The sequence below is a fragment of the Triticum aestivum genome, chromosome 5A (assembly GCF_018294505.1).
Source record: "Triticum aestivum cultivar Chinese Spring chromosome 5A, IWGSC CS RefSeq v2.1, whole genome shotgun sequence".
Lineage (NCBI taxonomy): Eukaryota > Viridiplantae > Streptophyta > Magnoliopsida > Poales > Poaceae > Triticum > Triticum aestivum.
In genome coordinates this window covers 642,145,633-642,157,418 of record NC_057806.1, presented here as the reverse complement: position 1 = coordinate 642,157,418, position 11,786 = coordinate 642,145,633, and the positions used below count along the sequence as shown (strand labels likewise).

General features: G+C 46.0%; 1 pseudogene; it reads right to left on the bottom strand.

Moving 5' to 3' along the window:
- Positions 1-245: 245 nt before the first annotated feature.
- On the bottom strand, positions 246-4,282 carry LOC123101694 (cytochrome P450 87A3-like; annotated as a pseudogene).
- Between the last annotated feature and the right edge of the window lie 7,504 nt (positions 4,283-11,786).

Genomic DNA, 11,786 nt, shown 5'->3' with positions numbered 1-11,786 from the left:
ACAAATCATGTTCATGCATTTAAACAACCGACGAACCAGATCATCCTAGTGATGAGGTCTTGTAGGGTATAGGATGATAGTTTTTTTAATGGTACATATAACAGAGATATGTAACAAAGGATAAATAAATTTCAAAAATTATAGTACAAGGTCCGGAATCAGAATAATATCGTTTGTTTATTCGGTGTGTGATAAGAAGGCTGATAAGTGTAGATTCCTGTTGGTATAGATACACATCAGTTCATTTAGTCATCCTGGGGTCGAAGTCGAATGGGGTAGCCCTGCGGGAACATGACCTCACCGCTTCGGAATACACTTTCATTTCTTCCCATCTGCGATAGAAGTTAAAAATTGCATATTGCATATCAACATACGGGGTGTCTGATCTAATGAATGCAACATGCTTTGAGCTGAGAAAAGTACACACCTATACTCGGTCACCAAAATGTGGAGGGTAAGTGTTATGAACAACTTGACAAACTCTGCGCCAGGACAAACCCTCATACCTGCTCCGAATGGCATGAAATTCTTCAGCATTGTGCTGCGCTTTGACTCATCCTTCATGTTCAGATTTGTGAAATTTATTTACATCCACAACATTAGTTCCAACAAAATATCCAAGGTAAAAAAGGTAACATAATCGAAGTAATGAAGTCTTCACTAACCATCCACCTCCATGGGTTAAACTTGAGTGGATCTTCAAACAGTTCTCCGTTCAGATGAACTGCCATAGGGTTAACTATGACCAACCATCCGGCTGGAATTGTATAGCCTACAGGAAGAACGAATCAAGATATTAAGAAACAACCACTTTCAAAGTTGTTGATATAACTGTACTGCTTTGCTAGCTAATGAAATAAAATACTATATTACAATATTTATGAGTTTTTACCGTTGACTTGTGCATCTGTAAGAGTTTTCCTAAACACTACAAGCGCGGCATTGCTTATTCGAATAATCTCATTGGTGACCTTCAATAAAAGAGAAAATCTGGTCAAATTTAGAAACTACTAGTGCCGATGAATCCAGCTGTAATCAATCTTTTTTTATATATATTTTTACCTCATTAGTGAATGTCAATGACTTGTACTCCTCCCACGTGAGCCCGGAGTTCCCACCCTTTCGACCCTTTAGCATAGCACGGTTCTCCTTCTGTGTAAAGTGCAAGTTTTCAGGATGTCAATAATTTTGCACGTTTTAAGATACTTATTTCTATTCCCTCCATTTTATTACACACACTAGTATGTCGTCGGTCTAGCATGAGTACAGCAAAAGGTACACAGTACTATAATCTTGTACTATATGCAAGCAGTTTATATAGTATATGTACTTCCTTTGTCCGGGTTAATTAATCTTCTTCACATTTTTAGCCAAGATTAATTTGACTATATATTTACTTGCAAAATATAAGTGATATGACTCAAAAATACATTACTGGATTAGTTAAAAAAAAGGTTTCTAATGGCACTATTGTTACAATATATGAGTCATACTTTACTAGTAAAATTTATGATCAAAATTTGACTAAAATATGAGAAAGATTAATAAATCAGGACGGAGGAAGTACTGCATGGCACGTAGTACAAAATAATGAGACCTTCCACAATACATCTAAGTAATATGAGCCGTCCATTTCCAGTCATATGGCCGAAGAAATCATCATGTACAAAGCTAGGCAAGCTAACCTCCTATATTGATTGATCATGTCCAAATGCGCTAGTACGTACGTGATCGACTCGATTGTTTTCCGGCGATGACGCGTGTACACAAGCCGTCGATTGCATCCGCTGCAGACAAGCAACGTAGGCACACAACACCGCTCGAATCTCGCCGGAATACGTCAACTTGACCTCGTTACCACTAGCGACCCGCATCCCCGTGATGCTGAGCCGCCGATAGGAGAAGCGGCAGATCGTCCCACAGGTATCTAAGTTTTACGGTTCTACCATCTCATGGTGTACTAGACTCGGTGAGAGGCACGACGTACGGCGTACCCCGGCAAGGAGGTACGCTAACACATGGACCGCATATATGGATATGAAACGACCGCACTGCCATCGCTGTCAACATCGATACGGTGACATGCATGGCTGGGAAGGTTCACTGTGCCCACGTCAAAGCAGCCATGGCACTCTCACGTGACGCAGTGGGAGCAGAGGCACCGGGGGACAGCGGGAGCCTCCGAGGAAGATGCAGCGGCGACGGAGCCAGGGGTCCTGAACCACGACAGCTCCTTCGTCAACGCCATTGGAGCCATAGATGGTTATTGACAGGAGCCGTCGATGACTGGCGACGGCAACCACGAGGCCTGACGAGGACGGTCATGGCGAGGGATTTTACAAATCATGGCAACGATGATTCAATACTACTTGGTCCCAGAAGTAGTATAATGTACTGTAAAAAAACCAACATAAAACCAACCTCGAGGGCGTGGACAACGTCCGGATTGTCATGGAGTGACTTGAAGGCTACAGCGATGGTCCCTGATAGCGTGAAGACACTGGCGAACAACAGCGTGGAGACCATATCAGTAGCGAAATTCTCACTTATTAATGGCTCTTCACCCTGCAGTTCTTCGACAATTATGTCAAGGAGGTCGCCATGTTTCTTCCCTGGTGTAGCTAACCTCTCTGCCAACGTATCCCGCACTGTCTTCTGCACGTTTTTCCTTGCCTGCATGTGCACGCAAGTAGTGGTAGGGACGTCTGTCATCTTCTATACGATCTTATATTTCTTTCTTTATTTCGCAAAAAATATATTATTTCTTTCTTTATATTTAGTGATCTAAACAATTTTATATTATTTTTTTATAGAGGGAGTAGCTAATTAGTTTATGTACTCCTTCTCTGATTTTTTTATGTACTCCTACTCCCTCGGGTCCTTTTTAGTTTGCATATAAGTATTGTCCAAAGTCAAAGTATCTCCACTTTGATCAAACATATAGAAAAAAGTATTAACATTCACAGTGCCAAATCAATATTGTTAGATTCGTTATGAAACGTAGTTTTATAGTATATATATTTGGTATTATAGATAATGGTATTTTTTAATACAAATTTAGTCAAAGTTTGCAATGTTTGACTTGAACAATTGTTGAAATATATTGCCCGCTTTTCACCATCAGTTCAGACTTTTGGATGAGTTGGCTAGAGCATGAATTCAATATGGTATCAGAGCCAAGAGGTCTTGAGTTCAAGACCCTGCCAACGCAATATTAAATAAAACGGTTCTGCGGCCTACATCGATCCCACGTCTAAGGACTAAAATAGTCTAGACGTGAGGGGAAGTTTGAAATATATTGCCCGCCTCCCTTCATCAGTTCGGATTTTTGGATGAGTTAGTTGAAGCATGGATTCAATACAAATATTTAATACGCGGAGTAAATAGGATCGGAGGCAGTACCTGCATGCATCGGTAAAATGGTGTCCCAGGGAAATATATTGGGAAGGAGCACAACCCTGAGAAAAGCACTTCAAACTTGTTCCTCAGTTCCCTCGACCTGGTGGAATCGAAACCAAGGCACTTCCTCGTCACCAACTCAAAAAGAATCTGCAACGACAATAGCAAGCAATTTGTACACCATGATGGAGAGAGCAACTCAAATTGCATGGAAACCAAGGCAAGACACTTACGTCGGGCGCATCGCCCCGCACGTCGACGCTCGGCATGGTGGCCCACGCAGCAAGGCGCTCCCTCACGGCGGACTCCATCTCGGGGAGGAGCACCTCTTTGAGGCTCTGGAGACCGAACAGCATGAAGGCGCACCTACGGATGAACTTGTGGATTGTGCCATGGAAAGCTTCGATGCTCTCCTCGCCGAATATTTTGGTCAGTGCCCGAGGGTACCCAACACGGAACAAGGTGCCCTCCTGCTGAAGGATAAACCGGTTGACCTCGGCGTCGGTGGAAACAACCGCAGCCTGCCCCAGCAAGCTTGTCTTGAAAACCGGGCCGTACCTACACAAACACGTGCTTATTTTTCTCACAAATAGAATATATATACTCCTACTACTACTATTTGTATGTATGTTTATTTGCAATAAAAATGACAACTGTTAATAGTATACCTCTTCATCCTTCGTTTGAAGTAGTCTGGGACGTCCAAGGAAGTGCTTGCCTTGAGGAATTCCAAGGTCTCACCAATAACAGGGAGCCCCATGGAGCCAGGAGGAAGAACCCCGTTGCAAACCGGGTTGATCCACCTGTATACCCAGTGTACTAGCCATCCAATTACAAGTGTAACCGCACATAGAGCTACGTATTGAGCAACACATATGTCCATCTGCATCTCCAAGTGTACCTAGTAGTAAAGAAATGAAACGAGGGGTGTAGTTAGCTTAGTTTTGTGCTGATTGTAGATGTCTCTAGATGCTTATATAGACAAGTGCCATGAGACCTCCCGTACGTGGTGGGAGTATCATATGAGTCTCATGCATTGCATTGTCACCTAAGCAGAAATATGACGTGACACTGTAATTGATGACGTGTGAGAGAGTTCGACTATGATACGGTATCATAGCAGGTCAAACAGGAAAACTCAAAGAGATATAAGTTCTAACCACAACTTTGTTTTGAGATTCTACATATGAATTAATGAGGTGGCCATATAATATTAGTGTATGCTACTATGCATTGTGAAGGTACTCCCGACTACAAGAGGTCCGGTGACTCTTGGGTAAAATTTAACTTCTTCTTGTTTTGCGGGGAGAGATTTAACTTCTTTTTCAGCTCATACTTGAAGAAGGCAGTGGCCGATCTAGGGCTGGGGTGGTGAGGGCCATGGCCCCCACAAACAATTTGCCGAATTTATTTTACTAGTGCATTTATATGTATATTTAGTACTTTATTAACTATTAGTTTTGACTAAAAAAACTACTACCCTTTGTAAATGTTGCCCCCACGTTGGTCAAATTATAGATCCGCCATGGCAAGAAGGGAATACAGTAGATTGTAAAGTTCAGTGGTTGAAGAGTATACATAGAATAGATTGTAAAGTATAATGGATGCGAAAGTACATATTTCATGTACAAGTTTAATCAAGAGTAAGGTTAGACCTGAGACATTTTTTCCAGTTTTGGAAACAACGAGCTCCCTCATCGATTTCTATTAAAGAAACTGCTAGTCTTATAAAGGTTTTACAACATCAAATTAACATTGAAGATAAAAAACAGAAGCATCACATGTGACCAGCTTCGCTAGGAACAACAATCATTAACACGTTCCCTGTCCCAAAGGTATCAAACTAACATACAAGACGACAAGCGTTTCATTACAGGTTAAAGCTAGACATGCATTACATAGTCTACTTCTTATGGAAAAAGGATCCGAAGAATATATCTAAGCTGCACTATGATAATTTAGATAATTGTATGCTTATTGCAAAATTAATGCAAACAACCATAATAAAATTATAAGAAGGGTTTAATGTATGGGTTTGAGGTTAAGTTCTAGTCTGATAAAGGCAGCACTGTTGTTCTTATATCCATGGCCCTTAAAGATTTTAGTGGTGTGCCCATTTCTTCTATATCATGTGTACTTCATATATATTGTGACGTAGGACAAGACAAGACTCCATTTCACCATCGAGTATGACAAGATACACTTTTTTGGTTTGGCGCAGCCTGATCTCTACCTGTTCCGCAGCTTCTCTGAAACCACTCAACACTTATTCCAACATTGTCATCTTGTGCATCCCGTGTGGAACAACCTACAAAGCATTTGCTCAACCACCCCGGAGGATCTCAGGATATTTAGGCTATCGATCATTTGAATAAAATTCATACTTTGGTGGTCATATTAATCCTATGGAACATTTGGAAGCGCCGCAATAAAATGGTATTTCAGCAGGAGGTGGATGTGTTGCACATAGGTAGCCATGTATGCTTTTTAAATACAGGTAGGGCTCCAGATTAGATAAGTATCCTCGTTAAGAAAGGTTAGTCCTGCAGGCTTGCAGCAAGTGGCCAGCTATGCGTCAATTTCTATTGATTAGCCCATAGTGCACTGGCCGGCGAGAGATAAATACGATGAGAAAAATTGGCAATACGACAACAACGGGGAACTTGATCAATCAGCACCGTATACATGCATATATCCAGCCACCCGTTTGGAGATTTTTTAGTGATCAACTTGTCAATTAAACAAGCTGTAAGATGAACGTTCACCATCTTAGCAGGATGGATTAACCATACATGCCGTCCCGCGACCTCGTATAAAAGAACACCAAGCTAAAGAATGAGCTTCTAGTTTCTCGATCGGTGCTCATAGAAGGTTTCTGCACTCTAAAACTTGAGGAGATAACGTGCGCTTTTTTTTCTATAGCAAGTTATTACCGTTAGTTGTTTTGTTTTGGTTTATCTACGTTGGCTTGGGTTTAATTATTTGTTGACGGTGTTTTTTATTCATATATCATGTTGGGCTGCTTTTAGAGACAATATTTGTTGTGAGAGGGGAGTTAAGTTGCTAGATGCGTAGTTGTAGTATCCATACGTGTTTCGCCCTCGGTGTCGATTGGTAATGGTTGCCTGAGGGCATCTCCAGCCGCGCCCCCAACAGGCCCCCCCAGGCCACTATTTCCGCGCCGGCGCCGAAAAAACGGCCCAGTCGCGCCCCCAGGACGCCGAAAATCGCCGGTTCGAACCTTTTTTCCGCCCGGCGGTCACAGGCCGAACCCGGCGCGCTGGGGAGCAGTTGGGGGCTCCGGCGCTAGGGAAAAGCACGCCTGGCCCACACCGACAGGGGAAAAGTCAAGGTTTTCTTCCTCCGACTCGCCTCGCACCCCCCGCGCCCTCGGCCACCACTAGCTATATCCCGGCGATGGCCGCCGCCCTACTCCGCTAGATAGCCATTCCCCGCCGGAAAATAGCAGCGCTTTGCCGCGGCAGCCCCTCACACAGCAGTTGGGCGTTTCCGGCGCGGAGGCGCGGTTTAACGGCGGATACACGCCCACCGAGCGCAAGGTGTTCGGCGTTTTGCCTGCCTCGACGATGGACTCGGATGAGGAGGAAGAGCTCGCCGCGCTGCTGGAGGAGGAAGCCGCGGCCGACATCCAAGAAGAAGAGCATCTCATGGTGCTCGCCGCCCTCGCCTAGCTGCTGGCGAGCAATGAAAAGCCGCGGCGAGGTGGCTCGGCGCCGGGGCGGATGAAAGCAAAGAACTGGCATCGTCTCCAAGGCTACTGCATGCTCTACTCCGACTACTTCGCCGATGCTCCACTTCATGGCGAGAGAACATTTCGACGCCATTATCGGATGAGCCGAAAGCTCTTCCTCAGGATTGTGAATTCCATCCGGGAGTTCGACAACTACTTCAAGTGCAAGATGGATTGCACTGGCGCTCTTGGATTCACCTCCATCTGAAGTGCACGACAGCGATGAGGATGCTTGCATATGGAGCTCCCAGTGATTCACTCGACGACTATGGGCGCATGGCCGAGTCCACCAGCATAGAGTGTTTCTACAAGTTCTGTCGGGCAGTGGTGACAGTGTTTGGGCCACAATACTTGAGAACACCCAATGCGAAAGACACTGCTCGGATCCTAGCCCAGAATGCAGCAAGAGAATTTCCTAGGATGCTTGGAAGTATCGACTGCATGCATTGGAAATGGAAAAATTGCCCATTTCGTTGGCAGGGGATGCACAAAGGCGCCAAAGGCGGTTGCAGTGTGGTGCTTGAGGCGGTAGCCACACAGGACCTCTGGATTTGGCACTCCTTCTTTGATATTGCCAGGAACTCACAATGACATCAACGTGCTGCAGTGCTCTTCTGTTTTTGCCAAGCTCGTTGAGGGCCATTCTCCTCCGGTGAACTTCGAGATCAATGGGCACCAATACAACAAGGGGTACTATCTAGCTGACGGCATCTATCCGAGATGGTCGACATTTGTGAAGACGATCTCAAACCCTGTGGCAGGAGGCAAGAACGCCTGGTTTGCGAAGTTTTAGGAGGCTTGCAGGAAGGATGTCGAGCGGGCATTTGGTGTGCTCCAATCTCGATTTGCTGTTGTTCGGTACCCCGCTCAGACCTGGTCCAAAGATCAAATGTGGGAGATTATGACTTGCTGTGTCATCTTGCACAACATGATCATCGAGAGCGAGCAAAAAGACCCAGTGTTTGACACTGAACCATACTACAGGCAGGGTCCTCTAGCCGAAGTTGATCACCAGCTACCGGCAACTTGGACTGCCTATCTCAGTATGCGTCAGGAGATCCGAGACCCACAGGTGCATCATCAACTGCAGAAAGATCTGATTGAGCACCTATGGAGGCTCAAGGGGGACGCCGTGTGATGAAATATGAGTTTTTATTTGTTGAACTATATAATTTGTATTGAACTATTTGTTGTTGTACTATTTTGTTGAAGTATTTGATTTTTCTGTGATGAAATATGTGATAAGAAATAATTGTGTTGATAATTGAACGCCGAGACACGACGAAACCACGCCGAATATGGGCCTATTCTCGCCCATATGGGCCCTTTATTCGCTGAAATTGGGCTGCAAAATGGGCCAATTTCGGCGCCTGGGGGCGACGATTGGGCGCAAAACCGCCCCCAGCGCCGATTGTATCGCCGGCTCGTCCCTAGGGGGCGATTTTTATCCGTCCTGGGGGGGCCAACGGCTGGAGATGCCCTGAGCCCTTAGGAGCGCTTATTCATGCTATAACGCTCACATGCGTGGGGCCATGGAGCTCCCGTGCGCTCAACTTCACTCTTTCCTCCGCGGCTCGCTTAGCTTTTTTTCGCTCGCTCCACTGCTAGCTCAGAAAAACCGACTTAAGCTCACTAAATCGAAAAGAAGTTCACATATTTTAAAATAATCTTGAATTATAAAAATACTATGAACTGAAAAACATGAATTAATTCAGAGTGTTTTCATGTGGGACCCCGCCGTCAGTCTGACGTGGCAGACGCGCTCGGGCGCCCCCATATCCGTCTTACATTTGGGATAGATATGACGGGTGCCTGTCAGCCCGGGCGTTTGAGGCCCGTTTGGGTCGCTTTTGTGATCGGTCATTGACCGGGCCATCCGCCCGACGTGTGAGGCAAGTTTGGGGCTTTCGGATGTAGATGCTCTTAGAAAGTTCACGCAAATGTAGGATTATTGTTACAGGAATTGCCATCAACATAAAAAAATTACAAAAAGATCCTTCAAGGTCCTGCAACTACCAATGAAACGATCAAAAACTTCAACCATTGTCGTCAGCGGAGCGACTGCCGGAGAGGACAAGAAAATGCCTCCACCATGCCAAGATTCAAGAAAAAGCCATAACAACAAAACTATGTTTTAAGCCTCTGACTAGGCGACTCTGCAAAGGATGAGTGGATGACACACTTGTCGTTGTGGGATGCCGCCCGGAGAAAAATCTCCACCTCCCTTGGATCGTGACACCGATGTCATCAATCTTGATGTAAATGAGTCGCCTTTCACTCCTTCTACTGTGGCTGGGACGCTATGTTGGGGATCATTGACAGTTTCTCGGACGTGGATGCCGGGGCGACGGCTTCGGTTGGCCGTCGGTGGCTCTCCGACGGGCCCCATAGTGGTGGTGGTGGCGGCTACCCTTTTTGGTCATGTGAGCGGCAAGAGTTGTAGTGATGGGTGGCTCAGGCAGTCATTCTATCTTAGCAGTGACGAAGCCCTGATCCTAACTTGGGGAGCTGGTCTCCTCGCACTTGTCCTAAAGACCTCGTGGTGGCACAAGGAACTACCGAGTGAAAGCTCTGCGCTTCGGTGCCGATGGCGGCGCCACTCGTGGGCGTCACTTTATTTTTGAAGATGTTGTTGAGGTGCTCCTATTCGTGTCAGGGTTCTAGGTGAAGACCCTTGTCTGTTCTGGACTTGGCAGCAGCAATGCTTTGCGTTGTTTTCCCTCTTAAGGGTGTTGTCGCGGAGCATAGGTGTGTTAAGGCGTAAAGCGGCATTGTTCTTAGTTCTTCCTATGTTCTTTTTCGGCCGTGTTGTGCGTGATCCGGTTATTTCAGGATCCGTGTTGTATGGGGTCACCTCACCATCTTGTATCATTCGACTGTCTACTTTGTTCTGACGTTGCTTTGTATATAAAGCGGGGCGAAAACCTGTTTCAAGATATATGTCAAGGAAGAATTCCAAATTTATATACATAACTATAGATCCATAATGGAAGCCACCAAAGCTGGGCCTGTAATGAAAGTTACAGCGTGGAGTGTCATACACTACTATTCATATGCTATCATAATACCACCAAACTCAAGTTGGTATTTTTAGATGATTCCATTTATTATTTTATAAATGACTCATGGTAGTACTTCATTTGTTACGATACTGTCTATCATGATATGATACAAGTATTATCCTTTTCTTCTTCTAAACTAATACCATATCATATCATCAATATGTCTAGTAATACATAATAACTAGATTATGATACACCACCATGAGACAAATTAGGAGTTTTCAAGTCAAATTGGGAGTGAACAATAGGACCGTGTAATAAAATACTCCCTCCGTTCTTATTTACTCCGCATATTAGTTTTGGCTGAAGTCAAACTTTATAAAGTTTGACCAAGTTTGTAGAAAAAAATATGAACATTTACAGTAACAAATTTATACGATGTGTAAATATATGCAATGATGAATCCAATGATATATATTTGGTGGTGTATATGTTAATACATTTTTCTACAAACATGTTGAAAGTATATAAAGTTTGACTTTAGATAAACCTAATTTGCGGAGTAAGAGCAACTCCAATGGGGCGACCCATTTCGTCCGCGGCCGTCCGTTTGGGTCGGCGCAGACAGAAAAAGCGGCCCAACGCGCCGACCCAAATGGACGCGTGTCCGTTTTTCATCCGTGGGCGACCCATTCCCGGCCCATTTTTGAGCTTGATTTGCGTCGGCGCGGACACGCGACGGACGTGCGCGCGCTCGCCTACTCATGTCCCCGGGCCCGCTGGTTTGTGACACATTGGCCTCCCCTCCCCCCGGCCAACAAGCAACCATCGCCCCCGCCTCCTCCGTCACCGCCGCCGCCGCCCATTTTTGCCGGCGACTTTTCCAGCTGCCGCCGCCTCCACATCCGCCCAGGAACGCCGCCCCTGCCCCCAGTCACCCGCCGCCGCCGTTTTGCCGCCGGGGAGCAAACTGGTTCCCGTCGCTGCTTCCCCCACCGCCCTGCCGCCCCGCGACCAAGAAGACGCCTCGCCGCCCCCGCCACATATGACCGGCGCGCTCGTCCGACGCCGTCACACTCGTCGGACTCCGGCAGGGCAGCTAGCTGGTCTGTGGGCGCCGCGTCTCCCCTCGCCGGCCGTCTCCTTCTTCGACGCCCGCAAGATGTTCGACAGTTTGTCAAGGTACGAAAATGGACTCCGCCGACGAGTTGTTTTTCCATAATTTCATTTGCGACTCTGACGATTCGTTGTCCGATGATGAGAAGGAGATATTGGCTGCTGTGTTGGTCCATCACCACCTCAACAACCAGCGACCATTGTTCCGTGGCTCCATTCCGGGCCACCTTCCGGCGTTGAATCATAACCGGGAGAGCGGGCATTTCCTTCTCTGGAAGGACTACTTTGATACAACAAACCCGTTGTTCAAACATCATAAATTCCGCCGCCGGTTCCGTATGAGTAGGCATGTTTTCAACCGTATTAGAGAGGGGGTGGTCGGCTATGATGACTACTTCGAGTGCAAAGAGGATGCCGTCGGCAAGATTGGTTTCTCCTCTTATCAGAAATGCACTGCCGCCATCCGAATGCTTGCATACGGAGTGTCCGGTGATCTCATTGACGAGTACGTCCGTATG